The following is a 25,750-nucleotide window of genomic DNA, read 5'->3' as shown; positions in this document are numbered from 1 at the left end:
TTTTATCCATAATAGATCAGAAAAAACCGATGTTTTTGATCCCATTGCTTTCTTAGTAGATTCTCCCATTTATTTTTCCTCTTTATTTGCATATTTCTTCAATGTAAGTTCTCAAGTCCTGACTTTGCTGAGATCCTTTCTTTTCTCTCTTTACAGAATACTATATTTCCTTTCCTCTAATTATATGATTATATCCTATTATTAAAAGTTGTTACATGACTCATGCTTTCACTGATCAGTTATTTGACAACTCTGTGGTTTTAGTTGCCTTAGTCTTTCAATATAAACATGTCTCACTCTTTTACAACTTCTTTTCCAGTATAAGCGAATATTTCTGTGCATTAATTTTTATTTTTTCTATGGGACCAATGTAAGCATAACTGTTATTAGAAAAACATGGGGGAAAAAATATAAGTATGGTTGTTCTGAGTAATACCTAGATTGCCTTTAATATTTTCCCCTGTCAAAAAAAATATCTTTTTCCCTTCTCATTTCTATGCATTTTTTTTTAATTTATATGGTTGAAGAAACTGTTCCTGTATGTTTTTAAATCCTTTACAGCACTGAATCCAGACTGTCTCTTGGATACTGTTACTGACCACTAAGCCCAGCTTTCTCTTATCAGTCATTTATTTGTTTATTTTATGTTCATATCCTTTTGAGGCTTAATATATCTTCTGAGATGCTTATTTACAATTCAGGTCTGAAGTATTTTACTGTAAGAGATACCTTTTCCAAATAAACTTTTACATCTTTTATTTAAAAAAAAAATTCAAATCCCAACATTCTAGTCCAGCTGTCTTGATTAATTTATTTGATTTATAAGAGTTGTTTATTTTGAATTAAAAAATAACCAGAGAGACAGCTTTTGTCTATTTCACATTTTTTTCCCTAGTAACAAATTTTTGTAGTATAAATGATACTTCTCCAAACCAAGCAAATATAGCATCCACTCTTCTTAATTCATTGATATTCTGTAAAGAAATCTGTTAGATGTATTTCAAAGTTATCTAAGCCTTGCTGTAATTAAATTAGCATAAAAAAAGCTTTAGAAACTTACTTATCAACATCTCTCTCAAGAACATAGGAACTATCATAATTAAACCAAACATTCTGAAAGGGATCCAAAAACTCCATGCTTCAGAGTTCAGCAATGGTTTCTTGTGGTACTCAGATATGACATATTGTGTGTTGTGAATGTTATCAGGCCTGGAATGAGAAAAAATTTGGTGGTACTAAGATACTCAATTGTCCATCTGGTTTTCCCTTGCACAGGGACAGCTTCCACCCCACCCTGTTTCTACCCCAACCACCTGATCACAGAAACACACCAAATTTTGTTGTAGAGCCAGAACAATAGGTCTGATTTGTTGCCCTGCTCCAGCAGCAGTGAGCAAGCACAGGCTGCTTGGCAGGTACCCTTGGGTGGTCCCACTCACAGGATTTCTCCACTTTACTATGCCTTTTCCTATCACTTGACCCTCCTTTATGCCACCCTTGTACCTCCCTTTCTCTGCTCCAGCCTTCTCCCAGGTAAACAACTTGCCCCTAATTACTTTTTCTCTGTCAGTCCCAGTTTTGCCGTGCCCATACCCAAAGTTGGCATTTTGATACTTTTACTTAGGTAATCTTGCCCTTATATGGTATCAGTGGCAGGTCCCCTGTTATCCCCTGCAATTACCTGTGAGGCTTGGCTCCTGTACCCATGCTTAACCACAGCCAGGTGGCTGTGAGATGCCACCATCTGCTTGGTGCTATCCCTACTTGCCTGATGCTCACACTTTTGGCTATCATGTCCAGCAATTCCTCATGCCAAGTCTAGAGGTTTTCATGTCCCATTCCTTTAGTGTAACCACAGGCCTGGTCATTTGCCTGCAGCCTCAACTTTGTTGAGGACAGCTTGTTCCGTAAACCCACTAGGATGGTATTTCTGTACCTTTTTCTGATGTCTAGTGCAGGCTGTCAATAGGGTTAAGTTTTTTTAATTGCATATGTGATCCAGCATGCTAATCTCTTCCAACTCAAGAATGAATGAAGCATGATTAGATAACAAAGAAGAAAAAAATAATTTATCTTGTATTTTTTAAAGTAGACTCCTTTTCCTGAATGTCACACTGTATGATTTCTTATCACTAACATTGCATTTATCGTATTTCATTTTACAGACTATAAAGAAAGTAATCTACTTTTTTACATTCATACACTTGAATGCTGGAATATTCACACTTAGCCTTGATAACAGTGCCTGCGACTTGAAAAATACAGTCTTCAAAACATATCAGCATTTGGGGAACTCAGTGAAGTGTTCTGAGACTTTCTGATAAACTTCTAATTTTATTTGAAATATTAAAACTATGAACACAATCTAGGAGAAAGCAATTATTTGATACACCTTTGTATAATCTAGTACACTTTATGACAACTTAAGGGTCCCTTCATCCAAAAGATGTTATAATGCTAGGGCTTCAAGGAAAAATTATGTATGTGTAATTTTGTTTGTTATTAAGAATTTTTGTAAGGAGGAAAATCCATTACTTTATGCAGAATCAAATGTCTCATGTTGTTAGTGAAAGCATATAAACTGTAAATTGCTAAACAACTGTTGCAGGTCTAGTGTGTAAACTAAAAAAAATTAAAAGAATATGACGGCTGTCCCTTGAGTTCCTCTTGAAGAAAATGTCTTCGGCATTGTTAATCCGAAAACTCGTATTTTTTATGAACTTTTCACCTGGCTGATATTAATCACATATTGCACCACACAATAAAAGTTTAAATTATTACAAAGTACTTTCGTTCTGGTAGTTTTTTTCCCAAAAATGCTATCTTTTAAGGGTTCAACCTGATAAATCAATGAACTTGAGCAGTGAATCTAGAGTATCAGGGATATCTCTTTCCAATAACTTGACAGTGAATTGGCTTGAATTGAAATTAATCTTCTGTTGCCAATTGGTTTGTACTTACGTGTTGCAAAAGACTGCACATGTACTTAAAGTCCTGATTAGAGTTTGTAGGGGAAAGACTCACATGAAATGAAAGAATAGGCCTGCACATGCTGGCAGAGAGGTATGCAAATTACATCTCTCTGAACTTGAAGATGCTGTTGCAGCTTTGTACAGCTTCACCTGAGAGACACCCAAAAGACATTCACCTTTTCTTGATAATTTATCAGGAAAAGAGCAGACTTAAAAAGCAGCCTTCATTTCAGGACAGACTGAATTATGTAAGTTGTTAAGGAACAAGAATCCTTCCCCAGCTTCATATCCCCATGTTCTTCTTTGGAGAAGCATTTGGTTTATTATCCCTTGCTTCCAACATGAAGACCTCCCTACTATTCCATTGACTTAGGAATTTTTGACTTTTAGTGGATAAAATAATTCATCATTCAGTCCTAGGGTTCTTAAAATCATTAGCAGTGTCAATATTTTTCTACCAAAGTTGATCTGGCCTTTATTTTGCCTCACACTTTAACTCATTGACTTATATGAATATATCCTAAATTGCCTTGACATTAATATCGTTTATACGTATATGTGGACTTTTATGTGTACCTGGAATACTGTCTATCCTATCTGAAACAAAAGCAAAGCAAATTACACCTTCATGAATGTTTCCTTACTCTTTTTCTCGGTTGTTCTGGAAAGTACTTTCCAGTCATTAAGCAAAGTTAATCCTGATTTATGTGGGCACAATAGTAAAACCATGGCCCAGAGCCGTATGTGACAGACCTAATCCTTTCTTGCATGTCTGAAACTTTAAAATAATTCTACCTTTCTTGGTGTTGTTATTTATGATCTCAGTTATTGAGATCTTAATGCAATGTACACAAATAATGGCAAATGTCTAACTTCAGCCACTACATTGAGCTTACCAAGTTCCATGAGTGTAATAAGACTTTTACAGAAATATTTTTTGCTGACAAAAGCATTACAATCCTCATATGACATTTAGGCTAGGGAAAAGGGATGTCTCTGAAAAGAAGTCTTGAATATTTTGAATAAAAAATATTATTGTGAATATTTAACTAAAAAGATGAACAAAATACATCTTTAAAATAAGATCTTCCTTTTTCCATAAGGACAATTGAAATTATTTAATAAGTTATGGAAAACCCCCTGAGATGCTAAGAGAGCTTTCATTATAGTTTTTCTTACTGTTTTATAAGGAATAATTACTAACTCCATTTCAAAGTTGAGAGTATGAGACTAGCTTTTTTTGGCAATTTTGGCAGCTGAGTACAGGTTTTTTAAATGTATCTTTATTTTGGTTGTGATGGGGAGCAAAATTCTAATATGTGGATTGAAAAGATAAAATATTCAAATCTGCTATAATATTTCATTTCAATATATAATTTCTGTTTTGAACCCTTTATCATAATGTCATGGTTTTAGCTGGGATAGAGTTAATTTTCTTTACTCTAGATGGCATAGTGCTGTGCTGTGAACTTAGCATGAAAAAAAAATGTTGAGATAACACACAGATGTTTTGGCTGTTGCTGGGTAGCGTCTGTACTAGTCAAAGACTTTTATAGCTTCCAATGCTCTGCTGGGGCACAAACAGCCGGGAGGGGAGGGGCACAGCCAAGAGAGCAGATTCAAACTGACCAAAGGGATATTCCATATCATGTAACATCATGCCCAGTATGCTACCTGGGAGGGGCTGCCGGGGGGGGGAGGCAGCAATCGCGGCTCAGGGACCGGGCAGCGTCGGTCGGTGGGTGGTGAGCGGTTGTATCGTTCGTGTTTCTGTGGGATTTTTGTTTTTTCGTTCCTTTTCCATTTTATTATATTAACATTATTGTCATTATTATCATAATCATTATTATAATTATCTTATTGTAATTATTAAATTGTGCTTATCTCAGCCCACAAGTTCTTTTGCTTTTCCGATTCTCTCCCCTATCCCACAGTGGTGGGAGGGAGCGAGCAAGCGGCTGCGTGGTGTTCAGTTGCCATCTGAGGCTGAACCACAACACATAACAATAGAGGTAAATGCTGATAGAAAGAGTATTTCAAGCTGAAAACCAGAATCCACTTCTGAAGTTTAGTAGACTCCTAGCTACTCTATACCTCACTAAGCTATTGTAACAAAAATCTTTACTCTCACCATACAAGAAAATCCTGAACATGAAAATTTGAAAAGTAGCTCAATGCTGGAAAGCTGAAGTCCCAGATTTTTAAGTGACTTATGTGCCTTTGCCTTCAGGTTGCTTTGAAAGTCAGTGAGACTTAAATTTGCAGTAACTGGGCATTTATACATATAAACTGGGGGGAAGATAGGGATGGTGGTTCTGTCCACCGCAATTATTTCCTATTTTTTTCTATGAGGACAAGGATTTCAGAAGTGGAAGCTAACATTGGTAGATGGTTATTTGCATTTCTTCTCTTATTCACCCTTTTTTTCAAACATATTTAGAATACATTGACTTTGGATATTTAGCTGTCCTTCAACACAGCCATTTTATTTATTTTAGTGGATTTTTTTTGCCCTGACAAGGATTCTTGAAATTATGCTTGAATAGAAAAATTCAAACACCTTATTGAACAATTCCTCTGACACATATTCTGAAATGAACCACCTGGGATTGTCTTTGAAGCTGATGCTTTGATGTGTCATTCATTTTCTTCCATGTTTAGTTGTAATTTCTTGGAGGTCAATTTATTTTGTCCTTATTCTACTTTCTTGAAAATTCACTTTATGCCTGTAGAATCTCTTGTTATCACTGAACTGGTAGAATAAAGTGGACAAACTAAACCATGGCTATTTTAAAGACAAGAAAAACAACAACAAAGTCTCTAATGCTGACATTTAATGGTTATTAATGATTCATACTGTACAGTAGTTGGATAACAAGTATATTGACTTTCTTTCATTTCACTTTGAATTCAAACTCTCCAGAGACTCTCAGTAGATCTGTTTTATCTAAATGTCAGTATTTCAATAAAAAGGAGTGTTATTATCATCTGTTCTTGACCACTATACTCATGTTGGAACCAGGTACCCAAAAAGTCAAATCAGTTCATTGGCCACTGTTAGAGACAGATACTGCACGGTCAGCTGCAGTTAGCCTGAAAATAGGCATGGATTTTATGAAAAATGTTGATATTTACTCATTCATTTCCATGTGACATTAATAATGAGAAAAACAACATCTTATCAGCAAGGTGTGAGTAACCCACTGCTTGAAAGACTCCAGTTGGAAAATGGAAGACCAAGGTACAAGCCTCTGGTGCATATTTTACATAAACATAAAAGGAATTTTAAAACTGAACGTATATGTCCTATTTTATAAATCAGTGCTCTAACTGATTTTTTACTGTTGTTGTTTTTGCTCTGGTCCTTGTCTCTCCAGTTTTACTAAGAGTTTCATCCTGGGTCTGGAGAAGATCTCATGACTTTTGTTAGCAATTTCCTGCTAAAAGATAACAGTGTTTTCCTTAAGTTTTCCAGAAGCTCTGCTATTTACACAGTAAGTATGTCTGAGAAACAGGTCTTAGAAGTTAATAACCTACAGTAAGTGAATATATTATAAATTTCAGCTTCAGCTATTATCCTCAGGGTTTAATTTCTGAATAAACTGCTTTATTACTAAACATTACTAAGGGTGATTTCAGGTTGACAAACATTTAAATTTCAGCAGAATTTTCTCCATTATTTCAAGGTAAAACAGAAATTTCAGATTTAGCAGGCTGGGATATTTCATCCTGAGAGATCTGCACTTCAGTCCAGACATACAGTATTTTTCCTTTTTCTTCAGAACCAATCTGATTGCATAGATTCAAATGTACCTTATCAGTTTCCTCTAACTAATCCACTCTTTGTCAGATACAGTCAAGGTGAACACAGGTCATCTCAGGTGCTACAAATCCCTTTTGTTCATTGACCACATGTTCTCAAAGTGATAAAGTTCCAACACTAAACAACTTTTTTACTGACATTTTGTCCCCTTGCTATAATTTTACAGCATTCAGCATAATGGATGATAAATCTTTCACCAGATAAAATGCTAATAGAAGTTAATTCTTCTTGCAGATAGGAAATAAATTTGTGCTGTTCTTCTCTGTCCCATCATCGGGATAACGGCAGCATTTTTTGAAAGAGCAGCTACATTTTTTTCTCTTCACAAGCTGTCCATGCACTAAGTGTACACAGTATAGGTAGCAGAGATAAGCCATGCACTGTGTCAGAATTATTCTTTGGCAGGAAATATTTTTTTTAATTATGTGGGATATGTGTCTATATGTTTCCAAAGGTAAAGTTAAATATTTATATTTTACCTTTACAAAGGTATGTAAATACAGCAAGTTCTAGATTAATATCTTCTTGGTGGTCTTTTTTAATGCTTTATTTATATATAGATATATATATATAAAAGTTTTTCTGAAGATGTGAGAAATTAAATACTGGCATTGAATGATACTCTGGGAGTCTGGCTATAGTCATCCCTACAAGGATTTTAAATTTAATTTACATTATTAGAAATGAAACTACCTTAGAAATATTTCACTCTAGCTTATTTCCTTTATGTAAGATGCTTAACTCTGAATTTATTATGCAAAGCACAGAATGCTTGTTGTTTATACTGCTAAGAATGGAGTGTCTTAGCTTTGCCCTGTAAAGAAGATGCCTTATTGTAGTGAAGGCCATTTAAAATCTGCCTTTATTTTTCATGTTATGAAGGGGTTCTAGTATAGAAAGTATGTTATTTAAATAACAAATAATTTAAGAGCACCTGTGGTATGACTTTGACTTATGAATCAATTGTAAAACTGTTAGCACTCTTGCTACATTTGAAATGGACCAGCTTTGATTTCAGTTGGTGGGATTTCCTGGCACAAAAGAACTACATTTTCCATCAGAGAGTATAGTGTATCTTGGAGAGCAGGTCTTCTCTGTAGGAAGCTAGAGTGAGTCAGAGAATAAAATAGCCCCTGCTTTTACCAAATTTCTAGAGATGTCCAGATGTAATTAAAATAAACACCGCACATTCTCTACACTGCTCTTTTAATATTATAGAACGCAAAGAGAGTGTAAGTTTGAATTATGTATGAAGTCCTCTGGTCCACTTAGTTATTTCATTAAACCCTTCTCTAGGTTTTTATTATATCAATATGATCACATAAATATAATTCCTTTCAATATAATTAAAATAACCTGTCACTGCATGTTTCCAGTGTGGATTAAAATTTAGTAATTTTGTCTATATTTATGCATGAAAACCTCAGAACTACAATAAATATTTTTTTCTTCCTAAATATTCTAAACACTGCACTAAGATCAGTAGAAATCATGTCTGGTTTTTATAATCAGGTCACTTTCACTCATGTGTCTAGATACGGATTTAAATACCTATATTTAGGAAACTTCCTTTGAAACTGTTGGCCTTTGGCATCCATTCTCCTTTTAACTGATTAGATATTTATTTTTGAAAGCTGTAAGATCAAGGATAGAATGTGGTCAGTTTTCTGACATTTAAATATTGTTGATGTCTAGTAACATTAGGGTAAATGATCTCCAGCACTTCTTTTTTGCTCTAAATTTGAAGCTGAAGTAGAATCAGAATATTTGACAATTGGTAATATATTTTAACTGACACTATTGCATTAAAATGAGTATTTTGATGTTTCTGAGCTTCCAGGATTAAGAAGAAATTATTTTATCTGCAGGAAGGTAAAATGTATATTTCTACAGAATGATCTATTAATATGCAGCATCATTAAAACATGATGGATTCCATAATCGTGTTAGCTGATATGTTTACAATGTATATATCCTGTCTGCAGTGCTAGAATACAGGTTTTCTGAGAGCTGTATTTGAACTGATGTTATTAATCATAATTAAATTTTCTCATGTGTTTGCACTGTCTGCAGTAAGTAATGCCCACTTACTTTGCCTCTGGTGTGTTCTGAACTAAGTAGTAAAGCTGAATTCTCCACAAATCTCCTTAGATTATGAAAGAGTAGATGTCTCCACTGTTTACAAAAAGCATCACCACCCTCTGAAGTGTTGTAGGTTCTTCAGGGACTTTTTGTAGAGCCCTGTGGATGCGGTGGGAGCTGAGTCAGACTGAACAAAAAAATTCCCTGAATGCATCGTTTCTTACCCCTTTGGCTCTCTAGACCTTTTTTTCTGTACAAACTCCAACTCTTTGTACAAAATAAAGGTTGGGAAAGTGGCTGGTTATGTCAATGCAATAATTATTAATTACAAAAATAAATATTAGCTTTTCCCCTTGGCTACCTGCACTAAGTGCAGTAACTTTTTATAGGAAAATAATTTTCATTTTGTCCCCAATAAATAAATAAATACACATTTTTGTCTAAAGGTTTGCTACTCAGACCATGAAAACCTTGAACTGAAAAACTAGGCCAGCCTTTCATGGAAAACATGTGGGGTTTTTTACTTTGGATGAAGACATATCTTGTTTCTTTGCTGTTCTGTTATTCCAGCTGTGTTTATTAACAGAAATATACTTTCAAAATGGTGTATGATATCAGACTAACCAACTTTCTTAAGATTTTATAATGCATTCCTTCTAAATTTAAGCTTTTAAAGGGACAAAAGTTTGATTTTTGCTTCATTTCTAGTTTCTTCCACTTAAGCTATACAGACTGCTCTTCCTTATGTCGGTAGATTTTATTAGGTCTGCAAAACCACCAAAATTTAGAGTTATGTTATAATTGGTATTACTGACATTATAATGTAAAGAACAATGAATTTCAATTGTCCCAGCAAATTCAGGACAACCTGTTCACATCTGAATTTACCTAAAATATTGGAATAAGCAAAGTTCTTTCCATTGTGTTTGTAGTATTTGTTATCTGCACAAATCTTTTTCAGTTCATGGCTTTAAAAAGTGTTCATTAGTGTTACCCTTGACACAGTCTGTTGGATCAGTATAATTAGACACCTTCCCATTTTCAAAATTCATGCCACTAAACCAACTCTATGATTATACAAAGGAAAATCTATTCTTTGATCCAAGTCAAGCTCAACCATATACAAGTGCAAGTTCATTTATTGCATTAACATGGTAAAGTAGTAAGCTTTAAGAAATAATGCTTATTAGCTGTTTCTTTTTAAAATAACACTTGGTTCTTTCATTATGATTTCCGAAGCATGGCAAAGGACTGGTTCTTTATTTCTATAGCTGCAAATAATGCAGACAATATACGCAATTATCCATGCGGTTTCTTCAGAGCTAAGGATTCTTGCTGTATATAAAGCTACATACCATCTGGAAATGTGATTGTTGTTTCAGATCAAGATGTTTTCACTTAGCAGACATTGAAAAGACTAACTCTTTTTTCATATAAATAGATGGGAATGGATCAATGAAACAAGCATAAAAACACTGTGCGTGAGTTTGTGCACATGCATTTATCTGGGGAGGGAACAGGTTTATTAAGGTAATCCAAAGAGCAAGGAAGTGATTTCCTTTGCTTTAGCTATATAGGGTCATCAAGTTCTAGTAGAAAGAAAACAAATGTTGTAACAACTGGAGGATATCTTGAATTGGCTCCATTAAGAAACAGCAAAAATATTTTAAGCTGTCACAATCAGCACTCTTACGCAGTGTGATAATTCACTTAAGGATGGTGATTTTTTCCTTTTTTTAGCAATCAAGAATGTGGTATGTCAGCCATAACAGTGCTCCATTATACTAAAGCCACTGTCATATATGCAAAGTCTATAGCTTCAGTGTGATTTGCAGAAGCAGCAGAAATGGCTGCTGTCAGCTTCAGAACAGATGAGGAACGAAATCTGTCACGAACCTTGAGAACTTAATATATCACTAAAGACAGCTAATTTAGCAGCCATGACCCATGCAGGCAACAGAATTAATAGCAAATCTGTTCAGCAATGATGTTCTCCCTGCTGTGCCATTGGGAGTGCAAGTCAATATTCCGATTTCAGCGCTGTTTCCTGTACAGCCTCCTCTGGCTCCACTCCTCCATCACATATCTCCCCCTTTGTTCCATGGTATCCAGCTACCATGTTTCTAAACTGATTATGTGCTTATTTTGATTAAGGCTTATTCTAAATCTTTAGAATATGTTGAATGAAATGAATTTTGGGGTTACGACATGAAAGAGACATAGGAACGATTTTAAGTCCTTTTAGTGTCAGACCCTTTATTACATTTAGAAAGGTTTAGATTTTCTCCTGACATCGTCTGTCCTTTTATGTGAAGCAAAATTAAGAAAATAGTTGGCACAGAGATTTTGTCACAGGTGTATGGTGACTATAACAGTAAGACTACTCTAGCAATGTTTCTAGGTTTATTTTCCAAGCTCTTCTTGCAGGTTTTTTTTTCTGTCCCTTTGAAATACTGCTGAAATGAACTTACCAAATATACAGCTGGATAAAACAGCATGGAAAACAAATATGATACAAAAACCCCAGCAAGTTTCTGTCCAGACTACCTCAAATAACAGTTTTCTTGGCAGAAAGTAGAATTGTGTTATCCTGAAAGTAATTTTATCTGTGTTGATTGATACCTAATCACTTTCACATGTTTAGAATGCTAGAAATACTAATGGGGTTAAAAAAACAACAACCAAACAACAATATTTCTGAAGTACTTGGCCATTTCAGAGTTGCTTTTATAATATATCTGTAAACAATGATGTTTTTAAAATTTCCAATAATTTTTGTAATTTAGAACAGAATTTTAAGGTTATGTTCCAGACCACTAAAATTTGTTAGTTTGTAAACAATAATTGTAGCAAGACTTTTAGAATTACAGAAATAACGCTTTCCTTTATATAATATACACAAGAAAAAAAAAATCTCAGCCCTAGCTTACACATCCAATAGAAACAAGATAAATCTCTTTAGTTTCATGTGTTCAGTTACTTCAGCGCAAGAATGTGTTTGAAAAGACTTATTTCAGAACTAGTAACATATTGATTTAACTTTGGCCTGCCTTCCTTCCTGCCTTCCTTCCTCTCTGTTTTATTTTTAACTTAGTTAAATAAAATCAGCCAGGCTTACTTTTTGTCAAAGACTGCCATGCTGGGTCTTAGCCCTGTAGCTTTATACAGCTGCTCTGGCAATTCAGTCCACCACCAATCCATGTGCAAAGTAGGTGCCCCCCAGAACCACAGCTGTGTTTTTGAATGACTGTGGTTGCAGGGTTGAAAACAAGCCAAGTACTGATGTAGGCAGAAACTTAGATGAACTGGTATAACCGGAATAAGATAACAAAAACTAAGTAAGATTTCAGGCATAAAAGTCCTCTGTCAGATCTGAAATGGAAACAATATAAGCTAAGTTCAAGATGAGAACAAATGCTCTGCATTTAACTAGAAACATGTCAGCAAGATCACCTGAAGAGAAAAAGGAGACTGTGGGCACCTGTGGAGTAGTAGAAGTATTATTAGGGGAAATAGAGATGGTAAGGCATTTTTCTCCTAAGGGAAGTCTACACATGTAATTTATAGCCTGTGGAACACAGAGAGATTAACTAGGGATGGAGGAAGGAAAGGTCAGAAGAGAGAAATATTGTAAAGTATTAAAGAAATCTCTGTGGAGTTTTCTGAGCGCCAGGACTGGCTGTAAAAAATGAAGGGATTTTTCTGTGGGAAATGGTGTCCTGCTGGTAGCTGCTGCTCTCCCTTTGCCAGTGCGTGGCGTTGTTGAAACTGCAGTTGCCAGCCTGGGAGAGAGAGGGTGGATGGTGACCTCCCTGCGGGCTCTGATGATGCTCGAGATAGCAGCAGGTTAGGGCAGCAACACTGCCAACATGGGGCTGTTCAGAGCATCTGAGCAAGCCCCCTTGCAGTGTAAGGGACTTTGGTGTTAAAAAGAAGCCATTTATGCTTTAGTATCTAAGAAGTTAGGAGGGGATCTTGAAGATAACACTTTCCAATAGAGGCATTTGAATTTTCAGCATTTTCCTTCGTAAATTTGGGTGACAGTAATCTTCTTTTCATTGTTTATTTTGCCTTTGAATTTAAAAGTGTAGATCTGTCAAACATTTAAAATCAGTAAGAAAAATTTGTGGCAAAAGGACATTTAATTCTAGGCAAACATTCAATATTCAGAAATATTTTTTGACTAACCTTTGGGAAGTATGACCTAGTAATCAGAAGAAAATACACCCTGCCATGGACATACACTGATAGGAAAGAAAATATCAGGGAAAAAGAATCCTATATTAGGTCACCAACATACTTCTAAATTAATGTAATTCTGTTATTGTGACCCTGGTATACTATCACTTCATCTTTTCATTGCTTTTTACCACAGCTGTTTACATAAACACTTCAGTGCAAAACTAGCCGTTTTCTGCATTCTGTATTGCTCTTGGAGAGATACTTTTTTCCTATATTTCCAAGCATTCCTTTCATGTTTTTATAAACCTTGAACAAAAATTCTTTCACTAGATATGCAAAGCTAGTTTTGTTTTGTTCCCCTCCCTCCAAAGTACTTGGGAGTTATAAAGGTTTAATATCTTTGAGAATTGAGTGCGTCTCCTCTGATTCTCTTTTTTTTTTCTTTCACTATTCCAGTTTTAATTGTTCTCTCTTTTCCCCAACTTTCTTGTATTTTCTTGCTTTTGCCATCTTCCACTCAAGCTCTTTTATTTTTCCAATGGGCTTACTCACCTATTGTCTGGTTTCTTTTCTCCAAGATAGTGTCCTTCCTCCATTTTCTTGAATAGTTCCTTCAAAATTCAGGATTCGACGTCTTGTCACAGGACATGATTACCAGTGCATGATGGAAGAAAGGAATGCTTCCTAAGTGCTAATATGGTGAAATGGGTGAGAAGAAAAGACAATGAGATACTAGTTAAAAAAATAAAGAAGCAATTCTGAGAATGTGAAGAGCAAACAGAGTGCATTCTTTCATTTTATGAAGCCACCTTACCTACCACTGCTCAGACAAGAAAGGCTCACGAAAGTTTGGGATAAGGAGCATAACAAGGTGTGAGTATTCTGCTGTTACTGAACATGCACGTTATGAATGGGATGTCGAGGGAGGAAAATGGAATAATTAATTTGGAAATAAAAGGCATAAGGAAATACCATTTGGAAACAAAACAACAGAAAATTGTATTTACTAGCTCTACTAAAGGCTTAAATAACCTTCCGTGATATTGCTTATCTTTTACTTTCCAGTTCATAGTAGCCATCGTCTTTCTAATTGATGGCTAAGAATTTTTTTGCTTTTAAATCAGTACATCAATCCAAAAAATGGATGACACTGAAAATTTATGACTAAATAGTCAATGCAGTACAGTGAATAAATGTGTATGTGTGTTTTTAATAAATTTTTGCATACAGGTGTCATAGTTAATATTTTCGAAGTCTGCTAAGTAATTTAGGGTCTTAATGTCATTTTCCAGAGGTGTCAGCTGTCTTGGCTTTTCCTCTAAATTTCCTCCTTCCATTAGACAACATCAATCCCAACTGTACCTCTTAGAGTGTAAGAATTCATTAACCACAGCTAGTTTCCTTAAAGACCATGTGCTAAAGCACTGGTTTGTCAAAGATCTGGAACATGTATCTATTTTATATACTCCTGTCTACACCTGCATTGCTGTGTGAACATATATGTAGTAGTATCCTGGTCTTGCATTTGACCTATACGTTTGTGCTCTTTTCAGAGATCTTTTGGTTTAAAAATGCCTTTTGAACAATATAGAATACATATGTCCACTTTCAAGTTGGGCTTCGGTCAGTGGAACTCAAAGTCCCCTGCTTTCAGTAAGCTTCCAAAGTCATCTATAGCCAGCACTATTCAGAATAATTTTCTTTGTTTTATCACTCATGCAGTGGCTAGAAGTTGCTATGCTGCCAGCACGGAAGTCTTGTGCAACACAATGATCAGCTTAGTCTATATCTAGGGTTGAAATATGCCAAGAAAAGAAGAAGGAAAAAACTCAGGTAATGGAGGCTAATATATTACATTTGTCACTTGGGGAGCTTGTACACTCACCTAAGACTTTTATTTAGTTAGTTACTTAATCAGAGCTTTCAGTAAAATCAGATGCAAAAACATCTTGAAAACTGTTGCTAAAACAAATAGTTTTGCTTAAGTGAATAACAGCAGCACCAAAAATTCTTGATAGCTGCTGGTTATTAGTTGTAAGGAAATGACTCTGCTGCTTTGAATTCAGCAAAGTTATGAGAAAGGCATAAGAGTTTTTTGAGATTCTCTTCACAGGGAGAGGAGAGTCTTACTTTTACGAGGTTTGACAGAATCTTCAAAATCAAAGTGACTTACACAAATCAAAGAATATGTATAAAGTTACTAAGGACAAGCTCATATATTTTTACAATATTTGTACATGTAATCAAGTGGAGAAAAAAAAGCCTCTGGTACCAGTTAAGAGAGGGTGTTGTGGTTTAACCCCAGCTGGCAACTAAGCAACCACAGCCACTCACTCAATCCCCCCTGGTGAGATGGAGGAGAGAAACAGAAAAGTAAAAGTAAGAAAACTCATGGGATGAGGTAAAAACAGTTTAACAGATAAAGCAAAAACTGAGTGTGCAAGCAAAGAAAAACAAATAATTAATTCACTACTTCCCATTGGCAAGCCAGCATCTCCAGGAAAGCAGGGCTCCATGAAGCATATCGGTTACTTGGGAAGACAAAACACCATCACTCTGAACATCCCCCCTTCCTTCTTCTTCCCCCAGCTTTATATGCTAAGCATGATGTCACACGGTATGGGATATCCCTTTGGTCAGTTGGGGTCAGCTGTCCCGGCTGTGTCCCCTCCCAGCTTCTTGTGCACCCCGTGCCCACTCGCTGGTGGGGTGGGGTGAGGGGCAGAAAAGGCCTTGATTTTGTGCAAGCCCTGCTCAGCAGTAACTAAAACACCAGTGTGTGACCAACACTGTTTTCAGCACAAATCCAAAACACAGCCCAATACTAGCTACTGTGAAGAAAATTAACTCTGTCCCAGTCAAAACCAGCACATAGGGGCAAAACTGTCTGAAGAGAGATTCATCAGCTTTTTAGAACACAACCAGGGAAGACAGCAACCTTGATCACATGTGCAAATCAGAGCATTGCTCTTGTGCCATACACCATAGGGGTATTTCAGCAAGTTCTAGAACTGAACACTAAATATTTCTGTGCATGAGACACTCGTAGTATCTGTATTTTTGTTTTATACATATATATATGTAATCTTACTATTATGATATATTAATGTGTTAATTCATATTGCATACCATTGTCGCTTATTTTGGTTGTTGTTTTCAACATTGTCCAAAGATCTCAGTGTTGTGAAAGTAAGATTGCATTTTCTTCAGGAAAATATTGCAGTGAAGTGAAAAAGTAGCAGAATGATTTACTCATGATTACACACTAAGTCAATGGTAGAGCCAGAAATGAAACCAGAGGTGCTGTTTTAACCATTTCACATTTCACCTTGGAATTTCCTCAACTTACATTAACCATATCTTGTGTAGTTGGACATTATTTTTGTAGCTTCTCTTCCTCACCTAGCCCTTCAAATTAAGTGAAAGGAAGGGCATGAGAAGAATAATTGAAGAAATGGCCCAGGGGACATTAGGTAACTTTGAGCTTATGGTGGAGAAAAGTGAACACTATTTCTCTTGCTTTCTTACAGGAGAGAAGCTTTCAGTATTTAACAGTAGGATATTGATCATTGATCTCGTACTGCTGAACTGTTCCTTTCAAATCCCATTTGGCTGTTATGTATGAAATGTTTTAAGTTTTGAATCAGCAACATTTCTATGTAGTTCAACAAAAAGACTATAGGACCTATGTAATTAATACCTATTACAATATCTGCAGCATAAATAGAATGGTTTAATTTTTTGCCTTTTTATAATGAGCTGTAATTCCAATGTGTCTTATTTTCTCAACTGTTACTGCATGCTTTTTGATTACTTATCCTATACATTAAAACAATTTCATTTTGCTTTCTGTGTGTAAGAGGCAATCTCTCAAAAAACCAAAACACCTGAAGACAGAATGGTAAGAAGATACTCAATAGTATTTTTTCATCTATGTGTCTTTATATCATATAGCAACATATATACCTTCAAAACTGTGTAGTATTGGGTGAGCCTGTCCAAAAGAATCCACAATTAGAAAGGAAAAATTGCACTGAACAAGAGAAAAAATGGATACTTGACGATTGTAACCTGCTTAGCTAGCAGGAAATTTAATGTTTTCCTAGGGGAAAAGATAAAGGTCAATCAATATATATTGCTAATAGGGAGATGTGTGGAGAAAGGAATTTCATTTTCACAGCATTGAAATTTAGTTTTGTTCTGATTAGGAGTGAAGATAAACAATTTCATGCTTCTCCAGAAGGTGGGCCCTGGGACTGACATGGGGATTGTAAGGTTTGAGATTCCTTGAAAGGAACAGTTCTTGTGGTGTCTTGCCTTGCAGCAGAGCATCTTGGGAGCCCTGACATCCTTCCTCCCTAAACAGCAAGCTATCCTCACCCAGGTTAAAATAAAAACAATGTTCCTTAGTGCTGTGCCCAGTGAAGAGCTATACTGAGATTCAGGCAGTATTAGGTTGTTTCAAGAATGATTCAGAATATCTATTTGTTATGTACAGAGATCTGGAATTCAGATGAACTATGCTGTTTTCAGACTTGTTTTGGTGGACCAGAGAGCTACAAGATGAAAATGCGGCATGAACAGAAAATATCTAAGTAATGGAGATCCATCTGCTGCTTTATTCTCCACAAAGTTCTATGGAATATACAATGTCTACTGTGAGAATATTTGGGAAAACCCACCCCACTTCCCTGAGACATAAACATTCACTGAAAGAGCTTTCTAGAATAACATATAGCTATATAAAGTATAATAACTGCTTTTTGAATTGTTTCAAATAACTTTTAAGCTCTTGTCACATATACATTTACAACTGTTTTGGCATTCTTTTTAAATTCTATCAATATATTTTCACATATACAAGCAATAGAGTAATTGAAAGAAAATTCAGTCAAAAATAATCTCTTTATAATTCATAGTTTTCAGAAATACATTTCATTTTTGCTGTTTCAGGAACCATAATTTGCTTAAATCTTGCCCACTTCCCAATTTATTCTTTTCCTTGTGAATAATCTTCCCAAACCTGGTTTTGTTCAGAGCTTACCAGCAGACTTTTCTTTGACTCTCTCCATCTTCAAAGTAGGATGTGCTTTATTTGCCAATCCAACATAAATTCACAGGCAATTGTATCTGTTTTCCTGCCTCATGTCCCAAGACTGAGCAGTGTCTACCACTCTTTCTTTTTTCTACTATTACTGTTCTCTTTTCCATTGAAAATAAGGAGTCTTTTACCACAGTAGGGAACTAAGGCATTTTTAGTAGATCATGAAAGTGGAAGAATAATCTAGATCCCCTAGTAAATTGGAGATGTGGATGAAAGAACAAGACAGCTCTAAATTACAATATCTAGAATATTTACTTGTCAGTGTCTGCAAGATTAAAAGATTTCTAAACTCCCCTTAGCATCCCTGAGATCTTGATTCAGTTGCCTAAACATAGATGTCTACTACCATTTGAGGCAATTTACCATTGCCCATGACAAATACACAGAGCTGGCAGAGAGGTCATAATACCTATGAGACCCCTAATGTCCTCCCATAGAAGAGCCAGCCAGGATATTGAGGACGTTCTATATTGTGTTTGACCAGTAGCACAGCCAAGGAAAGGTCCTGAAGAATATAATCAGTTGAGCCTAGGCAGTTATTCAGAATACCCTGAAGCAGTGGTTGATCAGCAGAGTAGCTCTCCAGACTCCGTATTCAGCGTTGACTTGATTTTAATAAATTGTAACTCCAAGTTATATATGTCTTGCACATGTAGACACCCACCTGCATTCATGCCAGTGTAGATGTCAATCTGTAGCTGAATCCCACACTAGATTATGATTACACAGGAACATAGTAAAACTGGGTAATTGCCCCAGATGATGGAAAGCTACAGATGGTGGGTGAGAAGTATCACACGGAGCTTAGACTTCAAATTAACGTCGGTAGGATGAAGAGACACTATTAGTTATTACAACCATCTAGAATTTGAAGTGAAGGTAGGGTTAAGCAGAGAATAAATGAACAAGATGAGAGCAGAGTATTCTGTCTTTAGAAAAGGAAGGTATGAAATGTAAGTGGAGGGAAAAAAATCTGTTTTTAATAAAATTATCTATACAGTATTTATACATAGATTTCATATATGCATATCACACATTTATAAAGTAGCTCAGAGTAGGCATAAACACACATAAAAATATATGTGTGTATACAGTGTATCATATATACAGAAAAATAGAATGGACAGTAATGAAAATGCCAAAAGTATGATCACTTTCGCAGTATGACTTATTTTGCCATGATAATGAAAAAAACACTACTTCTTGCTCTGGACTTTTATTTTAACCTTTTGAAGAACTTGATTCAAATGCCACTGCACGATGTGTCAAGCTTCTGAACTTGGCTGCTACAGGCTCTCTTTCTCTGCCTCTCACACTCATCAATATGTACTGTAAGAATGTGTAGGAAGATTTTTCCATGACTCACACCAAATATGTTATGTAACAGTGTTGTAAAAAAATATATGGAAATACCTTTCCATCTGTCTCTGCCTATCATAGACCTTCTCCTTAAAAAAAAAAATAATCCTTTTTCAAAATTTAAATGGAACTATACAACTGAAGTCTGAGCAGAAATAACAAGTACTTTTCCAACTCCCTCCATCTATTATAACTGGGAAAGTCCTGTGGAAAGACAGTCTCTGTGACATATATACAGTTTGGAAGAAAGTTTTCTTTCATAATGAACAAAAAGTACTTGTCTTTTGTCCAAGCTCTTCCCTAATAGCATGCAACAGGAGAGAAGTCTTTTGAACATTCAGAATCCATCTTTACTTACCAATTAAGAGACAAAAGGAGAAGTAATCTTTAAAATAGATAAGAACCAAATGGTAAGGAGAATTCCCATAGATCAAAAATGGTATTTTGAGTTACTCCTCAAAATTAATCACAAAGGCTTTCAGATGCCAGAAAATATTCGTAATAAAATGAGAATCATTTCCAAGGAAGTGAGCAGCTTCAGTTTGCACTGGAAGTCTCTCTGGGTCTAGACATAAGCAGAATGCACCTGTCTAGAAGTGCAGATTTTCTGTAGTAAGATCTGCACTCCACTTGAACTTTATATACTATGAGCATTTTTAATCTTTCTGTTACAGCTGTCTGTCAGAGTCTTCTGCTTATCTCTTTCCATTTCTACACGACTTATGGCAACGCAGAACTGTTCTGGTATATTGTCAAAAAGGTCTTAGATGTTCATCTGTGAATGACTGATGTTTGAAAATGAAATCTTAAGAATACAGCTGGTCAGAAACTGAGAAATTTTTTTAAAAAACTGTTTCTGTTCTTTTTAGATTGTAATTGCAATTTTAAAATATAAATTAGCCAGCTGAATTTAAAGAATTAATAGATAACAAGAGCTTTCTCTTTGAGTTCCTGAAGTGAGCACAGAAACATTTCCAAATGTTCACTGAAGATACTTCACAGATACTAGTTTTTTATCAGTGCATACCAAAACAACAACACCCCCACAGCACCCATTGATTGCATACGTTTCTCTCTGGGGGTCACTTTAGACACAAAATAGTTTGGAAACAATAATTAGTATGTTCTGTCCACAGAGGAAGCAATTGGAATAGCTCAGTATATTATTAAATTTCACTTTGCATGGGGAAAACAAACCAAACAAAACCCTTTGTTCTCACGAATCTCTCAAATTTTGACAAAGTTTTGACTGAGTCTGTTGGAAACTATGTGGTGACATTAATGACCCTTTTACCTCTGAGCCCTGCTTCTTCAGTGGAACCAACACTGAAAGACCTTCAGGGAACTTCATGCAGACAGAACTCTATGCCGTAGACAGGAATATTTTGTTTCTTTTGTCAAACAAAAAAATTATTATTTTTTCCTATGGGGAAAGTATTTACAATACAGAAATGTTAAAAGATGTTTGCTTAAATAGAATATCCTTTATTGGTACGTGTATATTGGTTAAAGAAGACTCAAGATGTATACAAGTTTTTTAACATATAAAAGGTTTGAAGTATTTTGCAAGCCTTTGCACTCCATTTATCAACACAAATGTAAGGATAATGTATGTATTGAAACACCAAAATTTTTAAAACATCTATTATACAGAAGTTTACTATAATTTAGTCCACTGGGGATGATTTTTGTGTTGCTTTATAGCTCTATTTACATGAAAGAATACAGTGTTTATTTTTCCATTTTCTTTGTAGAATAGAATCAAATCAGAAGAGTTTCATTGATCATCAAAAGTTTTCTCATCTTGTTAGCACCAGTGAGAAGTTGTGCACTAAAAATGCATTATCCATAATAATCCTGTGATTTGCTGAAAATTCTGTAAAAAATACACATTTGAAAAATACAGATACATATCTATGCTTTTTTTCATAATAATGAAAAATGTTGTCGGTGACTAGGATTTTACACTCAGTCACTCTGTCAGTCAGCTGGCCAGGCAACATTACTAGTGCTAAATCAGTAGCAATTTTATATACCAAAATTATCTTAATTCCAAAAGATTCATTCTAAAATCCAAAGATTTGGTTGATGAATGTTTGTTTATGATTTTTGAAATTATACCGGTCACATAGAATTGCCTTTTGTTGTATGGATAGTTAATTCTGGGAGAAATTAGCCATCCATGGAAATCCAGAAGAGTTACCAACAGAGAGAAACGATTGGTAGGGAAAACCAATGGAAATTGGAGATGTATGTTTTTTGCTCCAGCCAAAGAGAAGGAACAGTGAAAGCCTGTTTCTTACTGAATACAGGGAGGAACTGAAAGGGGAAAATGGTGAATACTGGAGAATGAACCATGTTTGAGACTTTCTGTGAGAAAAGTTGGCACATTTGGAGAGGCTGTGAAGAGAGAAATAGTTCTGCTGATAGTGGGTGCCTTAAATAGAATCAAAAGATCCTTGATTTAGCCTGAAGATAATTTGTCAGTACATAAGTTACATCCTGAAGATAGGTTGTCAGTACATAATGTACAGGACAAAAAGTTTCTTGGCAATCACTTCAGACATTATGAGCAGACTTATTAATAGTACATAGAGTAAATAATCTTTCTTGACCCAAATCCTTTTTTTGAAAAGTGTGCTTGACACCTCTTACAAGATGTTAGATCTCTATTTTAAGGACTGAATATATAAAACCAACATCTTTTAGATTGGCATAAAAACTGAGTTTCTGAACCCAGCTACAGGCAGCAATTACACCTGAGAAAATGCGTTTTCTGAACTGAAAGGTGTAAATGGTCATATGATCTGAGTAGAAAGGAGCACATGAGAGAATTTGCTCAAGGACAAGATGGGAGTTGGGTTTCTTTAATATATTTTCAATCATTGTTATGAATGAGGATGTGACTGAGAGGTCCACAGCCGTCTTAGTCTACCTGTTCTAGTATGTAGAGAGGTGTATGGCAATAAGATTGTGGTGATGTTCACAAATATGAACATCTTGTGCCCACAAAGGAAAAGTTTGATATTCTATCACTAGACTAGTTGATGTCAGGTATACAAGTGTTGAATAATTGCTGGAGGTGAATTAGAAATTAAACTTATGTTTTCAGAAAAGGTACAGCATTGAAAAAGCTGTCAGGGTGAAGTGCAGCTGATAGGTGAGGACTCCATTCCACGGAAGTTCCCTAGTAACCATAGATGTTGGCAATACCAGGAGAACTTGTCGTACTGACTCTAAGAGGAGTTGTTCGGAGGGTGGAGCGGTCTGGAGGCATCATGGCCAGGCTCTGTGATAAATGGGAACTCGAGGTACCATGGAGCTGGTAAGCTGCATATTTGTTACCCTGGGCCAACAGTCTGTCATACTTTCAACAAAATGCTGTCCTTTTGGTGAACTTTGCTCATTATAATATCATTATAATACCAAAACACACCTCCGTCCCAAAAGTTACTCACCTCTAAGGTGCGCCCACCCCTCACTGGGCATGCACTTTGGATTTCTTCTAGTCTATGCTTTTAAAAGTAAAGTGAGGAAATTTTACACCAATCATAATAAAGGTATGTATGACTAGAGTCACTCAAGCTCCTCCTGAAAGACAAAAATAGCATAAAATGTGTGAAGAGAAAGAGGGTGTTGGGGAAGATACTGTCGCATACCACCCTGACTTCTGGGACCAGACGACGGGCTGAGCCTCTATTCCCCCCCACTGGGACACCTTTGGTAAGATCAGAACATCTGATTATACCAACTGTTTCCCCGGGAAAACTTAGAAGCCTCTCTATAGCTTAGCTTCACTTTAAATCTCCAATGCTTCCTATTTGCGTAATGCATTTGTAGCCTAGCAGTGTTACTCATCTTCTTAGTATTTTTATGTCTTGTAACCAGCAATCTTATCACCAGTAACCCAAAGAACCTGTGTATCTGTTCCTTTAATAAATCGTACTATTCATTAACCTAGCCGTGGTTGTTCTCATTGAATGTGGCTGGCCTGGACATCTGCCAAATTAGTTACTAACAACAAATACTCTTGCGAGTGGTTGCTCCTACAACCCTTAGAAAATAAACTGTTGACCAAGTCTGAGACTAAGACTGGACTTAGCCGCACCTAGGCTCCTCTTGGAGAAGGAGTTTAGAAAGCAAGGGGGTCCTGTCTGAACATTGTGACTCAATGGTCTGGTCTCCCCCAGCCACTCCTCAGACTCCTACCATTAACACAACAAGTAAGGGACACTGTTGCATCACATGGAGATGCCTACCCTTTTTGTTTTCCGTTTAGGCTACTTATTAAGTAAGGGGAAATGAAAGAATGTATATCAGTTCAGTGAACCTTGCAATCATACAGGAAAACGTTCTGAGTGTCTTGTTCCTTTCTGTCTTTTTCTAAAGAAGGAAAGCTAGTCTGTGTTTGGTTTTGTTGGGCTTTCTTTTATATTTATGCTTGAAAGCAGGAAAGCATGTGCATATCTGTTTTGCTTAAAAGTTACTGTCTCTTGATGCAAGTGTTAACCTCTTGCTGTCGATCAAATATGTAGTGAAAAAGATCAGTGTTATTTTTAGGAATAATTTTCTGTGGGAATGTGGGAAGTCGCTTCCACAACTCTAGATCAAAAATTATCAATGTCCCTGCTTGAGGAATATTTAGGATGTCTGAAATTTACATTTCTTTCACAGGTTACTGCTGTGCTTCTGGTACAGATGGCCATCAAATTCTTAATGTTGTACAAAGAGGCAAAGGCAAATGCTTTCTTTCTGAACTAAATCTGTATATTCATACTGTAGGAAAAAAATTTGTCAGGATTTAAAAAATTCAGACCTCAAAAGGACAGAGGTAAAAGTGCTTTCTTCTCCTCCAAATGTAGTAGATTTTCCCCTTTAATGTTCCTATGCACATGTTTTACAAAATGTTACATAATTTTAAGAAAACTCTCAATCAGACTCCCTGGGAAAAAAATGTTATATCTTTTTAATAGTTCTATTCTTTCTTCATTCAGAGACCTGCCACCAAACTGATTAAGACAGTATTTTCAAATTAATTGAACTACGTATTCACATTATGTTTTATTCTATGAACAGATGGAGATCAGCCAAGGGAAATCAGCTGTGTTTTCCTACTATTGCAGTTTATTAGACTATACATAACATTATGGGTGAAACCTTTCTTTTTTCAAAAGTTAGGCTTAGAACTAGTGGCCTACAGAGTCCTAAAAAGTTTAATCTTATAGTATGGTTTTGGAATCAACAGTGTACATAGTTTTTGTGTACAAAACACAAGAAAGATAAAATTTTGATCAACAGCCATCTTTTGCTAAAAAAAAAAAAAAATAATAATTTTTTTACTTCTTGTTAAGATAATGGAGAGATTAACCACAAAGGTAAGAACTGTCACTGAAGTTTCAACAATGCAAAGTTTGAGAAGAGAAGATGTGTAGAACTTATTTTGGAGGTCAGTCTGACAACTATCTTAGCAGTTAAGAACAGGCTGTGTGGATTTGTTAGTTTAGTGATTGTATGAGTAGATCAAAGATGCAACTCTCTGAGACCCAGGCAGATCACAAGCCTGAAAATAAATGGTGGTCATTGGCACTGAGCATAGAAACAGCTGTCTGAGGTCTTCTGTAGAAATAGTAAAAGAAAATTTTAAAAATAAAAATAAAAATAGATCTTTTATAGCAGAAGTTCCTTCCATAACACACATCATGAAAAGGTAGTGTTGTTATTTAACCTGGCACTCAGCTAAAGACCACACAGCCGTTTGCTCACTCCCCAGAGTAGGATGGAGAGAGAACTGGAAAAAAAAGGTAACACTTATGGGTTGAGATAAAGACAATCTAATAGGACATAAAAGAAAGGGAAAATAATACTAATGATAAAGAATATACAAAACAAGTGATGCACTATTCAGTTGCTCACCACCTGCTGCCCAATGCCCAGCCAGTTCCCACGCAGCAGACCCCTGGACAGCTTTCCCCCTAGGTTATATACTGAGCATGATGCCATGTGGTATGGAATAGCCCTTTGGTCAGCTGGGGTCAGCTGTCCCTGCTGTGTCCCCTCCCAGCTTCTTGTGCCCCCCCCAGCCTACTCGCTGGTGGGGTGGGGTGAGAGGCAGGAAAAGACGTTGACTCTGCGTAAGCACTGCTCAGCAGTAACTAAAACACCAGTGTGTGGCCAGCAGGTCGAGGGAGGTTATTCTACTAGAAAGAAAATTAACTCCATCCTAGCTGA

Source organism: Phalacrocorax carbo, chromosome 2 (genome assembly GCF_963921805.1).
Source record: "Phalacrocorax carbo chromosome 2, bPhaCar2.1, whole genome shotgun sequence".
NCBI classification, from domain to species: Eukaryota; Metazoa; Chordata; class Aves; order Suliformes; family Phalacrocoracidae; genus Phalacrocorax; species Phalacrocorax carbo.
The sequence above is the reverse complement of the archived record's forward strand: the minus strand, read 5'-3'. Positions refer to the sequence as shown.